Here is a 15629-nt window from a genome sequence, read left to right as displayed (position 1 = left end):
GGTAGACTTTACTTCCAATCCGGACCCATAGTTCACTCATCTGTATCCTCACCTGCCATGTATCCCATCTGAAACATGTCTCTCTGTCTCTACCAAATTGTGTTTCTCTTCTTTAAGCACCTCTTCAATATACATACTTTTCGTGAGGTTTACTTGCCTCAAACCTTTTGAAATGAATATTCAGATCATTTAGAGAACTGTATAATATGAATCTATATATGTGAATAGTTGTAAAGTGCAGTTGATTATTCATTTTTAAAATTCACACACACATACATTGTTTACAACACTTAAGACTATAAGTTCTGTAGGGCTTCAAACATGGCTTCATTTTCTTTGATAGTTCTTTACAGAGCAGGGCAGATTATAATATTAGCAGTACAAATGAGACTTTTTTTTATGATTACCTGTCGTAAATATTATATTCTTACTTTTTATAAATAGAAATGTGAAAAAGTGGTTGCTATTTAATGCTTTTCCTTCATCGAGTTTCCTGCCTTGGATAAATGCTTAGCTGTAAAAGAGCAGCACAATTTAACTTGGTAGGATATTAATGTGCTTTTTCATTTTTATCTTATTTATATTGCAGACAGGAGCTTGCAATGGAAGTTCTTTCAGACTACTATTTATTTCTTTTTCCCAAATTGAGTTCATCATTCTCTTAAGGGAAGGGCAAAAATCACAATTTTATTTTCATGTGTTTTCTTCCTATTTACTCCCATAACTAAGTAATGATTTGGTAATGATTTCATAGAAATGAGCATTTTCTGCAAATTGTACATTACCATAGGAAACTCTGTTTTGGAGTTTTTGTTTTGTTTTCTACTTTTCTTCCTTCGGAAATGACTGCCATCCTAAAGTGATATTATCTATTTTTACTGAAGTCTTTAATATGGCCCTGATAAGACATCAAATTATTTTTATGTGCCCAAAAGAGTTTCCCATTATTTAAATGTATATTTTCATGCTGTGTTACAATTCCTATTTCCTATGAATGCTTAAGAAGAATATTTTCAAACCATTTTAAGAACTCTCACATAACATATTTTTAAGGCATGCTGAGTAGTGAAGTGTCTTGGGCTCTGGACACTCTTTCACGTGAACATCTGTCTGGATTGTCATGTGTACAGAATAGACTCATTCTGGACGTAATGTGAAATAGAAGAGTAAGCATTCCTCCTCAAGAAAAAACATGTTCTCTCATGTGGCCAAGTGCATAGTTTACAGATTCTTATGCCAGTGATGTTAGCTTGAAGGGGAAATTTGAAAAGAAGATATTTAGGGATTCTGTCAGGATATGAATGTCAATTCAAAGTTCATTTAAAAAGTGCCGATTTCAAGAAAGAGGTAATATGATTGCAAATCAAGAAATGAATTAGTGCATGGACGAAATGCTGTCTTCACAGGCCATTGGAATTTTGTCAAGTGTTAGACTTCAGGGCTCACTGATACATAGAATTTCTTACATTGTGCATTTCTATGCGTATTTTTAGAGAAGAGTTATTTTCAATTGGTTACCTGATGTATGGGCAACAGACTCTCTCAGAATTTAAAAAAAGATACTTTGTTTACATATAGAATTGGGAAAACCTATGCTTAGATTTTCTGCGTCAAGAGACTGCGCTGCAAATTTTAGTCTAGCTTAAAGAAAGAGGAATCACTACAGGTCAGCCTAACTGCAGTACTGGAATGAAATCATGGGATGTGTAGGAAGGAACAGAGGCATGTTTTTGTCCTGGCCTCTGTCACTACTTTTTCTCTTCCAGTCCCTCAAGGATAGAATACACGAAGATACACAAAGGAAGAAATCCCAACCTACCTGGAATAGTTTATTTTTTTTTCCACTAAGATAATTAGGACTTGAGCCAAAGTAGTTAAAATATCTCTAATATCACACCCAAATTGTAGGTGATTTCAGGAAGGCAGAGAAATGGTGTGGTTGGGAGGGGGGTCATAGGAGCCTAGAGATAGAATGAAAGAAAGAATGTAAAAAGAAGGAAAGAAAGGATGTGAAAAAAAGTCCCCAGACCTTTGTTCCCCGAACCAAAGATCTAGTCTGTCTTAGTGTCCAGCTGCCTTTTAGGAAGAAGAAAGGAGAGGATGACCAAAGAGAAGCAGAGCAATTTGGCTTTCTCTTTACGAGCGAATCCAACATTAGACACCAGGGCTCTTTGGATCTTTTGGTAGTGTCCACTGGTGATGATTTCTCTCAGTTTCTTTTTTTTTTCAATGAAGATATTTTTAAAGCATATTTTAAATAGGCAAGGGACTCTAGGCTGGTAGTTTTTCATTGTTTTTGTTTCGTTTGTTTGGAACACTTTGAAAATACAATTGCATTGACTTGTAGCTTCCCTTATTTTAGTTTAGAAATCGTATCTTTGTTTTACTATTTTATTTTGAATATAATATGTCAAATTTTTTATGTATGCGTTTGAGACTTTTGTCATAATCCTTGCTTTTTAGCAGTTGTAGTGTACCACGTGTGTGTGTGTGTGTGTGTGTGTGTGTGTGTGTGTTTCTGCTTGGAGATAGTAGTGCTTTTAAAATTGTGTCCTGATAACTCTCATTAGTTTTGAAATTTATTTATCCTATATCCTTTTTTTTTTTCCAAATATATTTTCTCGTCTATTCTCTTTTCCTTGCATTTGGTAGCTTCAAATATATGTATAATCAGCTTTTCCCGGTGTATTCCCTGTGTCTCTCAAATCTTTTTATCCTTCTTATTTTTTTATCTGTTTCTGGGGAGAGATACACTATTCAGATATTCTAGTTCACTCATTCTGTCTTTAGTTGTGTCTGCTCCACAGCTAAATGCATTTCTTATGTTTTAATTGCCCTTTATTATTATTATTTTTTGGTCCTTTTTATATATTTTCTAATTAACTGTGAAAAATCTTAATTAGACTTTTATTTGTTGAACTATGAAACATAGTTATTTTAAAAATGTGTGTGTGATAGGTCCATTGTGTACTTTCACTTGCTCTGTTTTGTTCTCTTAAAAAAAAAGTTCCTTATCTCTTGTTTGCCTGGTAGAGTATACTGCTAACAAAAATTTGAGAAATAGTTTGAGGTATAAAGAAATGTTTAATTTTATTTCAGAAAGATTATTTTTTCCCTCATCAGGACCCTGGGGACAATGGCAGATTAATGCTATCTTATTTCAAGCAACAAAAAGATCTCAGTCTTCACTCTAGTGGCTCTGTAACTTGCTCCCTTTGCTTTTATTGTAGAGTTTTTTTATGAATCCAAGCTAAATTTAGGTTGGTTTGTTGGACTGCCTCAAATTTTGGTGACTTTGAACTTACATTTGTATCTTACAGTAGCAGAGAACTACCAACATCTACTTGTCCTCGCAAGGTCTCCACATTATCCTTCAGCATCAGCAGGTTCTCCCAGAGGATTTAAAGTCCACAAATGTGGTTCAGGTGTATTGGGTCCTGGAAACTTCTCAAGATATTCCTACAGATTTTAAAGGGTTATTCAATGTTCCCTCATATTTCGCAGCAAGAGACTTTTCCTGAAGTCTCTATTCTTCCATTTTCAGGAGTTGACTTTCATGTCAAGAACCAATGTGAAACTGCACATTGTGAAAAATAGTCCATTTTTTTATGAGAAAAGAAACAGCTTAGGAAAACAAACAAACAAATAGCTTCCATCTACCATAACCAAGAGAACAAAATCCCAATCACCAAGAAAGAGAAGAGCAACTACCGTGAAGACAGCCTCTCACACACGGATCCTCAGCTACCCTTCCAGAGGCGAGCACTGCAGCAGCCGTTGCTGCTCTGCCGTCAAGTCCAGCACAATTATAAAGTGTCCTCGCTGTCATGGCGCTGGGCAGCAAGTAAAATGGTGAGTATTAAATACATGGGGAAAATGGCATAATCTTCTGTGATGAAGTTAAGCTTGAAGGAGCTTAATAGGTTTTTATTTTTTTCATTTTAACTCAGTAGCATTTCATGTGTTCCAAGTTCCTGACCATGGTTAGTGCCATTCTGGGGTTCTAAAATGTTATCAGGAGAAACAGGAGTTCAATTTTTATATGATATTACATTGACAAGGTGAGCATTTATTTGGCTTTCCAAGAGCATGATAACACACGAAGCTACTGAGAACACTGCCTTGGTTGCCAAGACAGTGGTAACAGTAACTTGAGAGTGAGGTGTTAGGGTATCACATGCAGGGAAAATATTTGGACTTTTTTATTTAAAAAGAAGAATTGCATTAAGCATATGAAGAGAAAAATAACTATAAGTACCTTTTATAAAGCAGACCAAAGACACAAAGATTAAAGAACAAATCTGCTCCTACAAGTTAAAAGTGATTTCTTCCACAACACTGCTTGTATCACTTTGCCAATTAACGCTAAGTTATACTCTGTTGGTTTGGGGGTGTGTGTGCAAGGAAAGTGACAAGAGGACAGGGGAAAAAATTACGAAATGACAAAGTAATAATATGCCTGGGAAACTGACATTTTAACATTTAGGAAGGTTCTTCTTAACTCTCAGATTGATTATATAGCTTCTTTTAGAGTAATTCCCCAACTTTTGAGTTTAATTGAATAAAATAATTGTATACAGTTATTCATTATGATATTGTATTATCAGAAAGAAGGCTTTTTTTTCACTTTTACTATCTCTATGAATATAAAGCTGAAACTTAAGCTATAAACAGCACGGATGGCCCCTGCAGTGTAGGGTAACTGACCAGCTGCTAAGACATTTCACCAATTGCCATGACACAGGAAGTTAACATATTTATCAGAAACTTGAGATGAAGAAATGGTATTCATGGGGACTTTCTACCCTATGCCATCTGGTCCTGAGGTGCCCATTACCTCTATTATTGACTCATTAAAGTCAATGAGGTGAATAACACAATTAAACTTGTTTACTTGTCATGTAACACTCAGTTAACACAGAAATGTAACTTCCAGTCTCAGTACCGCCAGGCAGCACAGACCCACCCCGGCAACATGGAGGCCCCAAGTTCATCTCAGACTAGTATCTCTCAAAATTATAGTGCAATTTAAAAGTACATGAATATTTGAGGCTACTTTTTATCATACTAATGCCATGTAACAGTCATGATGAAGGTTAGGCTTTATAATTAAAACAATAAAACAGGAATAAATGGCCAGCGGGGACCAAATGCAGAAGAGGCGTTCCTGCACCCCGCTAATCACTCAGCTGCAGTTGGCTTGCACACTTGCAAATAGCTCACAGAAAATATGAATCCTTTTGTGTAGGTAGGGCAGCAAGGGGCAAAGCTATCAGACTAGGAAAGCTTATTTCTACACAGCAGTTTAAGATCTCATTATTAGATAAGCCCTTAAATCTATGAACCTAAGTGGATGGGGTAAAATAAAGACACTATTTTTATTATTTCAGTTTGCCACTAATATTCCATAATGAAAATAATGCAAACAGAATCTTTTGATTTAATATTGGATCTAAGAAAAACACTATAACAAAAGGTTTGAGACTTTATAAATATTTAGGTAGTTGGGTAATAATATCATATTCCTCAAGTACTTCTAAGCAGGTAACACTTGAAATAAAACAAAATGTGCATTTCTCGTTTACAAATATTTACTTATATAAAGCAAGTTGGCATCATGTGTTCATTATACATGTTAGAAGTTGAGACAAATTAATGAAATGCCAGCTTTAAAATTAAGGCTTCCTGAATAACTGTTCAGTGGTTTCAGAAGAGGTCTTTGTCACTCACAACATAACCATGTATGCATTTAACCAATAAAGGATTGGAGAAGGAACAAAAATGACACAGGGAGAGAAAGAGAGATTTTCAACTATAGTTAGGCATAATGTTTTCTGAAAAATTTTGAAACTAAAAATAGTTCTTAGTTATTTTCTCACCTCTATCTGTCTGCATACCCAGCAATTATTGAATACCACTCTCTGGGCTGAAGGAAATGTTCACTCAGCTTAAAAATGAAGTCCTCTCCATCAATATCAAATTTCACCAATTAGAGTTTCTGTAAAATTTTTCAAATTTTTTTCAATGTATGATATCATTGTACTTTTTACCAAACATAGATGAATAGTGAAGAGCTTGTGAGAAGTTCCCCATTCAAGTGACCACAGTATTTTAATCTTAGTATCAGACAAATGGCATTGAGTGCTTTTCTTTGTTAGGAAGAAATCCAGAAGTATCGCTAGCCATTAACCTTAAATAAAGAGCACACTGAAAATATTTTCCACCAAAGAAAACATCCCTTGTCAACAGTTTTTTGAACCTAAGCAACTCAATTTAAGATTCACACTGTAAATTCTACCTCGAAGAAGAAAGCAATCAAATTAATCCAGGCTTTCAGTCTCAACTCACTACATTATTACGACTGAAATCTCACGTTCTTTACAGTACAAAAGTAAAATAGAAAACGAGTGAATACAAATAAATGTCCACTGCATCAGTATGCTATGAGATGGAAACAGCTACCCTTGAGCAATGGAATAATTGAAAATAGTTGTTTCAATGACAACCTTCTAATATATCTTAAGGATTTAGCAGTTTAAATACAATGGATTTGCTTCTTCATTCTAATATATGAGAAGATATTTAGTGAGTTACCACAACTAAAAATAATACCAGCTTTGAAATGCAATGCATTTCTATGATCAAATTTTTATCATATTAAAAATATCTATTATACATATTTATATATGACTAAAATATTACATTGTACACCAGAAATTGACACACTGTAGCTGACTATACTTCAATTAAAAAAAAATATTATATATATAATAAAGACCTAATATCTTTAGGGTTGAAATAATCATTATTTTAGAATATCCCAGAGCAGTGATTGCAGTTCAGAGTGTAAAGTTTCTGCGTAGTTTTGAGAAATAGCTGTGATATTTTCTGGTCATACATACATAAGGGCAAAGGTTAAGCTGGTGTGCATGTTGGGCTTATTGATAAATTTCAAGTAGTAAAAGTCCTTCCCATTAAAGAGAGCATCTCCAACAGCACCTCAGGGACAACACTACATAAAGATCAGATTGATTTCAGCTTGGGTTAACCTCGGGACTGTCTAATCCATGTGAACATACAATGTTGCCTTCAGTTATGCAAGAAAAATGAAATTCCATTGGCTTTTATACCCATGGAAGTTCAACTATGTAAATGGAAGCACACATTCAGAAGCGCTATAAATCCTGAATGCTATTCAGTAGGAAAAACTAAGAGAAGATACTTCAGAAAAATATCCTTGTATCACTTGGTATTCTCCATATATATTCTGCATAAGAACAAATAATGGCAAGAAGCTAGGCTATCCATTGTCAGATCAAGTAACCTTTTTAAAAAGGGAAATTGATCTTCAAATGGACACTTGGGATGAAATGATAGAAACCAATCCATATGGAACAGAGTAAGTAAATACAGGATTAAGTATTTCATTTTGGAAAAGTGAGGAAAGAAAGAAAATTTGAGATGATGAAGGTCACTTAATGTATCTTTGATGTCTATTTAATCAAGAGCAAGACTTACTTAACTATGGAAAACACAGGCTGAAAAAGACCATTAACTTTTAAAACAAAGTATTTTTCAACTAAACTATTTTTTTCTTTTATAAGATTAGCACTAACTTTACCTACTATGAATGTAACCCAGTGGAAAAAGCATTTTTATGGAGCCAGTGATATATGAAACGCACATGAATTTTTTTACACCTCGTGAAAAAAATAAATTTACATCTCATGTGAAAAATAAATTGAAAATGATTACTGAGCACTTCTCAAATAAAGTGGAATAAAAGGCTTAATAATATTGAACAACGTGTAACATGTTCAAACATGGAAACAAAAACAATGAGACAAGTGACAGCACCCCCTGTCATGCAAATTCATCCTTTCAGAACTTTCCATTAGGACGAAAAGGTCTGAAGGCCCACGAGTGCTGTAAACTGTGCTCTGAGTCACACACTATGTCTTCACAGGAACTTCAGCTCTGTTAGTGATTGTGAGTATGTTGCCAGCATCTTGCTGGTCCCTCTACATGTTACAAATGAGAAAACTCGTTTGGACGAGCTTAGAACACTCTGAAAATGAACTCCCCAGCATTTTAGTTTATTCTGGGGAAAGCCCAAACTTCCTGGTTTCTTTCTTTCTTTTTTTTAATGCTTTAAAGGATTACCAAAAAATCTCAATAGTCTTCATAGATATCAAATCGCCCTAAACGACTGGTGTTTTGATGATTTAAGTGTAAATGAATCAAAAACATATGGATTAAATTTCCGTTAAAATACACAAGGTTGTAAAAATCAAGGGCAAAGTAATTCTGAAAGGGGCATTTGGAACTTTGACTTCAAGTGTTTGAAAAGCAGTTCAAGATGTCCAGTGAAACCAACCTGCAGACAGAACACACCATTCAGACTGAATTTGGTTGCAGAACAAGGATGATTTGTGTTGATCGGGTAGAGTTTTAGACTTTTTACTTGCCTCAGTGAAATCAGATAAACAGTGGTTTAAAGACATGATGGAAATTAGTAGACATAATACAAAATGCTGTACCTATGTCTCATCATTAGAAGACCAGTTTTAATTCTCCATTTTGAAATTAGTTGGGAAGCAGTTCATTATGCTTCAGCTGGAATCTTCACGCTAACTACATTTCATAGCATTTTATTGACATCACGTTTTGAAAGGAACTCTCCTTTAGAAGCCTAAAATATGAAAGAGAAATGGAAAATCGTTCTATATTTGGGCAAAAGAATCAAGAATAAAGCCCATTACTCATGTAGCACCCTTTTAAAATTATATCCTTATTGAAATAGAATTTGCCTATCATATAATTTTAATTTGTGTACAATTTAATGGTTTTTAGTATATTCACAGTGTTTTACAGACAAAACCATAATCAATTATGGAACATTTTTATCAACCAAAAAGACACCCATTCTCAGTGGTCACTCCCATTTCCACCAGCCACTCCCACCCTAGTCCTCAGCTCCTCCTGGTCTACTTTTTGTCTCTGGACTTGCTCATTCTGGACGTTTCAAATAAATGAAATCATATACTATGTGGTGTTTTGTGAATGGCTTCTTTCATGGTCTATCTATGCTGTAACATGCTTTAGGATTTTTTTAAATTGTCAAATAATACAATACTGTACGGATGTCCCACCTTTCATTTTTCCACTCATCAACTGATGAACATTTGGGTCATTTCCACTTTTGGGCTGTTTTTAATCAAACTGTTCTGAACATTCATGCAACAGTTTTTGTGTGGATATAAGTTTCATTCCTCCTGGGTGAAAACCTGTAAATGAAATTTCTGAATTACATGATTACTCTATATTTAAATGTTTTTTTTTTTTTTGAACTACTAGACTGTTTTTCAAAACATGCACCATTTTACTTTCCCACCAGCGGTGTGGGAGAGGTCTAATTTCTCATATTGTCACCAGTATTTGTTATTGTCTGTCTTTGAATTCTAGCCATCCTAGTCTCTGCCGTGTGGTATCTCATTGTGGTTTGGAGTTACGGTTCCCTGACAGCTACAAGATGGACTTGTCCCTGCCCTCTAGGTCCCTCGTGGGCTGGGCTGGGCTGGGCTGGGCTGGGTGACACACACACAGATAGTTGATAAATAAAATGCAATTTCAGGGGGACAGTGAAAGCACACACATACATGTATGTAATGTATACAGATACATATCTGGATATTATATCCAGAATGAAGGAGATTATTTTTAGACGTCAGAGGGGACCTCCCACTTAGGTGACTGTGTATGGAGTAACTTGAGTAAGAAGGAGGAAAGAAAGCCAGGAGAAGAAATCAGCAGACATCTTATTTCAAAGAGAGAGACCAGCAAGGGCCAGTCCCTTGAGGAAGGAAGGAGCTTGGCTCTTGAAAGAAATGTAAAGCATCCTACGGTGACCGAGGCACAGAAAGCGCAGGAGGGCAGTGCATGATGGGTGATTAAATAAGGAATTCAATGCAGGATTCAGTGAAGTATTTTAATGTATGACTGAATGAGGAATTCACACAATACGTTTACAGCAAAGCCTAACATGTATCAAATGCTGCATAAATTCTGATTATTACTGTTATTTTTATTATTTTGTTATCATTACCCGTGCTAGAGAAGTAAGAAAATAAGGCATTCCAAGAAAGTTATAATTTCTGTTGAGAAAATATTCTGCACATGTGTTATCGCTTTTACAACTATGACTTGAGCATTGGAGTCAGGTGGCGTCATGGAATGACCGGAAGCTTTGGACACCAGAGGTTTAAATCTCAAGTCCACCTCTTTCAGAGCAAATATGCGTGGAGTAGAGTCAGAGGATGCTTTAACTCTGAGCCAGATCTGTTTTGTTTCACTTGGCCATTCAGGGGATTTCCCTTTCTTGCCCTCCACAGGCCTCCAAGGTGTGCGGACCACCACTCTGTTCCAGGCACTTTCCGTTGCCCTGGTTTGGAGAGTGAGGCTGTCTGCGCTGAAGCTCAGGTGAACGTGGGATACAGCCTTGCAACGTAGGAGAGTAGAGGGCCCCTCCCTGCAGGACCACGGTGGGCTGGCATGCTGGCCCCTGCTACGTTCCACCCCCAGAGTGTCATTAGAGAGATGGGCACATGCTAGGTGTCTGCTCGGCACAGGCGAACGCCAGTTCTCATTTGAAGTCCATCTGGGTGTTTCCAGGTACTTACCTTGGTACTCAAGGGGCTCCTGGCCCTGGTGGCAAATATTCGTGGCCAGACTTGGCTCTTTCTGTGTTTTGGTGTCACTCTCTCCCCGCCCACCCACCGCCGCCGATGGAATGTTAAAAGGAAAAAGAGCTAATGTGGAACACGTGTCTGTCCAACACGTCCTGGCTTATATGCAGACCTAGAATTGTGAACTTGAAAGAATGCATGGGTTCCTTTCTCTTGTGTCACCGCCTGGCCAGTCCTCAGGAATCAGCTGCTGGAGGTGGCGTTAGGAAGGCTACCGCCGTGCTTACTACTTGCACGGTGCATCGTGTCACCACTTAACCTTCGGAATCCTTCAGCTACAAGATGAGAATGAGAAAAACACGACTTCAAAGAGCCGTGGGCATCAAATGCACATACCGTAAACTGCTCCATGATGCAGATTTTGATGCCTCCCCTCTGCTGTCCCTCTAAAATAACAAATTCTACAGTTACTCCTGTTCTTTATTTTATTTATATTTTGGTTTTGTATAGAGTGCAACCAAGTTCAGTTTCAGGACAACCTCCCTTCTCTGCCTGCATGCCCTCTGTGGACGGTGACTTCAGCTGGTTTTGAGCCTCCCTGCCCTGCCCTCTCCCTTGCAGACATATCAGCTTCTTTGCCGTCTCTCAAACGTCAGCTCATGTCAGTGTTTTGCACCTGCTGTTCCCTCTGCATGGAAGGTTCTTTCAACTTTGACCCAATCACTTGCCCTCTCATTTCCTACAGGTTTCAATTCGACCTTGGCCTGACCTATGCCTGGTAAATGTTTTCTTTGTCTTAATAGAACTTAATACCAGCTGACAGAATATAGGCGTGTTCCCTCAGCTACAGTAACAGATCGTGAAGGTAAGAACTCTCCTTTTCTGTCTCCATCCCTGCAGTTAGAAAGCATTCAGTGTAGACACTTAATAAATATTGGGTGAGCATTTTAGAATTAGGTGTTTACTTTGGATAAAGCCTGACATAAAATATGCTTTTTTCAAGACACATGAAAGTCAAGTAATTTTTTTTTTCTGATAATGTTTTAATGATCGTTTTGGCATTCCAGTCTCTATCCAAATGATGACTTTGTATTTTAATGATCTCTTTAAAGCGTGAGTGCTTCCTACTCAGGTATGTGTCTCTAATCAGAGCTCCCCGACCACCCTTGCCCATATTTCACTCCCAGGGAACAATTTGGGAGAGGAGATGCTTACAGAGTAAAAACTGGCCAAAAATTTGACAGCAGATAAACACTTTTTTTTCCCTGGCAATGGATGCTATTATGAGATCATGAAAAATGTTTATATTTAAGGTAAACCTCATCATTTAGCTCTCTCTTGAGACAGAGACACACGGATTGATAAATATATCTCTAAAATAATAGATAAGGACAAGCCCACTCTTTTGCATTATACATGAACAAAAAGGAAATATATAGTGAATTTTAGTTTGGTCCCAATTTCTGCCCCAGAGGAGTAAGAAAAGAGTCATAGCGACATTCTCTGTTTTAGATGTGCAAGTCAGTCTCCATGTTCAGCTCAAGATGTTGAGACAATAAAAAATACCTTCTTGCTTGGTAGAATGTACCTACTTTGAGAAAGGAGATTGAAAACATTATCAAGTTTTTTGAATTGTATTTGGCGCTACGTTTGACATTTGATAGTAAATAAAGGTCAAGGAGAACTACTGTTTGTCTCTTCTGTCCTCGTAGCACTTCAGTGAAATGAAAACTATCGTAATAGAGTCGTCCCAGGAAAAAAAAAGTCATCTTCACACAATTAAAGAGAAATAAACTGAAAGAGTAGACAGAAACAGTCTCCACTTACTAAGCAGTAATTCCCTAATTTCCCTGATAGATCTTTCTAACCGTTGATCCATCTGAATAACAGACTCTTAGCAGAAGCATCACACCCTTTTAAGGGTTAAATCCTTGCATTTTCAAAAATGGTCCTTGGTTGGGCCAGAACCATCAGCAGCATCAGAAGTTGCTGGAAACGAAAAATCTCCCCGCCCATCCCAGACCTACAGAACCAGAATCTGCCATTTTAACAAGATCTCCAGGCAATTCTCATGCACATTAGCATTTAAGAAGGACTGGGCTAAACTCCACGTCTATTATTCCAATACACTCAGGGCTACGGCAGGTAATAAAAAGAGTAAAGTGAAGCTTGGTGCGAGGTAAAATGAGCGAGTCAGGCTGAGGGGAGCTTGGCAGTGAGCACAAAGTCCTCTGAAGTTTTCAATTTAATGTAAGGAGAAAATCGTACACTGTGCAGGGATAGAAAAAAAAAAAAAACCTGCTCTGTTTTTCATCTTTTTGTTGAAACTGTATGATTCAGCGTGAGTTACAATGAAATGGTATTTTAATCGGATCAACACCAAAATGAAGCCAACCTTAATGAGTTACAATAGAACTGGAAGTAAGGATCTTTGGGAGGAGAGGGTGTTTTATAGCAGGATTTTGGACCTTGAAAGGTCAGCAGGAGGGCAGCAGTTCTCCAGGATTAATGAAGGAGAAGAGGACAGAAAGTGAAAGTTTAAATAAAGCTTTGCTATTTTCCTTTCTAATCCAGTGAGAAACCAAATCTTCTTGAAGAGAATAAAGAATGCGTCCCAGGTTATGTCACTGGGGAATGACAGAGTTTAGAATCTACTTCAAGTCTGCATAATCCCACAGCCTGAGCATCCCTCATGCTAGGACCAAGGGCAACTCTGATCAATTTATTTCTATTAGACCAGTGTGGCAATGCTAACTGACTCCATCCATGCCATGTCTGCATCCCTTTGCCTTTGACTGAATTAACGCTGTATATTCCATCCTCAAAACAATCCTTCTACAGTCTCTATTTCTGACTTGTGAAAGCTTAAACTTCAACCAGAATTTTATTCTCTCATCATAAAGTCATCTTTTCCTTCTGCTGTAACTTTTCTGGTGTTATCAATATTAATACTTTTATGTATACCTACATCGCTATGGCTCTTGTTTTAAATCTAATTTACATAGACTGCTTCAAGTCGCATTTCTACAGCACAAGTTTGTTTCTTTTATCCTACTCATCCAAGATCCATATGTGACAATATGATTTGACTTAGAGTGTTTTATAGGTGACATCCTGCTTCATTCTGTCTGCCAAATATTTTTCCCAACATTCTGGTAAATCATTCTAATTGCTCCTATATCTTTGGGCTCCTAAATGTAAAATTTCTTCTACCTCCTGAATTTTTGCTTGGCCTTGATAGAGTAATCTCTGTTTGTTCTGCCTATTGCCTAAACTCGGATTCTTTGTCCAGCTCATTAAGAACTGATCTGGACTTGTTCTCTACTGCAGTTTCTCATCCTCTGTACTAACATCCAGGGCTGGATAATTCTTTGTTTGAGGGCCAGGATTTTGCATTGAAAGATGTTTTCAGCATCCCCAGATACAGTGCACAAGATGACAGAATCTCCCCCATCTAGGTCTTGTCAGTCAAAAATGTCTCCAAATTTTGCCAAATGTTCTGTGGGTCACAAAATCACTCCTAGCTGAGAACCATCGTTCTCCTGAAACTTGTCTTGCTAAAGTTACTAATGACCAGAAGAAAGAATCCATTTTAGTGTTTCTTCTCCTCCTGGCAGCTGGAGGCCACTGTACTCCTGGCATCTCTTCTCCCTGGGTTCTCCTTCCTAGCACATCTCTGCTTCTGGATCTGTTCCTTTTCCTTTCCTGGCTGCTAAAATGGGGCTCCCCTGGGGTCTCAGTTCTCTTTACCCGGTACCAGTGCTTCACGGTCATTGTTCTGGTGGCTACGTTCTATCATTCCTCTGCTACATTCTAATGATGGCTCTGCCTTAATGTCTAGTCCTTGCAACTGTCCTGAGTGCCAGACCTCTGGATATCGACCTCAGCTGCTCTGCCAGCACCAATATTTAGTTTGTCCCCTGTGTATCCTTACCTTTACCCACATACCTGGTTTCCATTGTGTATCTCTTGTCCATTTCTGCCTCCATCACCCACCATGTCTTTCTCCCATTTCAAATTAAATATACTACCAAGTCCTGTTTATTACAAACACCTATATATTCTGAATCCAGTTGCTCTAATACTGCATCATAACATTGACCTACACTATATTTACAACTCCTACATGGTCTCTGGTCACCGGGTCCCCTAGACTTTGAGTCACTGTACACATTGCTGGAAAGTTAACTGTCCTAAGTTATTAGTAACTAGGAGTGATTTTGTGACCCACAGAACATTTGGCAACATTTGGAGACATCTTTGACTGAGAAGACCTAAGAAATAAATTTGAATGCCATTCTGCTGATCAAAAGAACTCTGTCCATCATGCTTTGTTTTTGGAGTATAATTCAAATACCTTAATATAGCATTTAACTACCTTTATGATGTGGTTGAACAGGTCTGTCTAGGCTGATCTTCCCTGTCAACCAGCATGCACTACCCGGCCATCTTTTTGTAGGACTGCACTGAAGAATTCGCTCTTTCCCTGTACAGAGTGACTTACACCAATTCCTGGCTTATAATCTTTTACTAATCCATCCTGAAGAACCTCAAATACTCCTCGTCTTTGAAGTGGACTCCAAGTGACACAGGCAGAAGTAGGCACTATACCATTGTTGCCCTTTATCACAATGCATCTTTCTTTTAGAGGTTCATTTCTTTCAATGAGCTATCAGATCATATGATGAGAACTGCATTCTGTTGATTATTTGTTAAAAAATCAATTAAATAACTTAAAAATATTTAATTGACTCAGATGTTCATTTCACAATAAGATTGAGAAAAGAAAACAGAAAAGCAATACATGTATTTAGACGTGTGTGTATATGTGTGTGTCTGGAGAGACAGGGAAAGAAAGAGGTTATCCGAGCTGCATTGTTAAAGTAAGTATATTTAAAAAGACAATTTTTCTCAGTCTAATGTTATCTAAATCATGCAAACATT

The sequence above is a fragment of the Camelus bactrianus genome, chromosome 14 (genome assembly GCF_048773025.1).
Source record: "Camelus bactrianus isolate YW-2024 breed Bactrian camel chromosome 14, ASM4877302v1, whole genome shotgun sequence".
NCBI classification, from domain to species: domain Eukaryota; kingdom Metazoa; phylum Chordata; class Mammalia; order Artiodactyla; family Camelidae; genus Camelus; species Camelus bactrianus.
Note: the sequence above shows the minus strand (reverse complement) of the source record.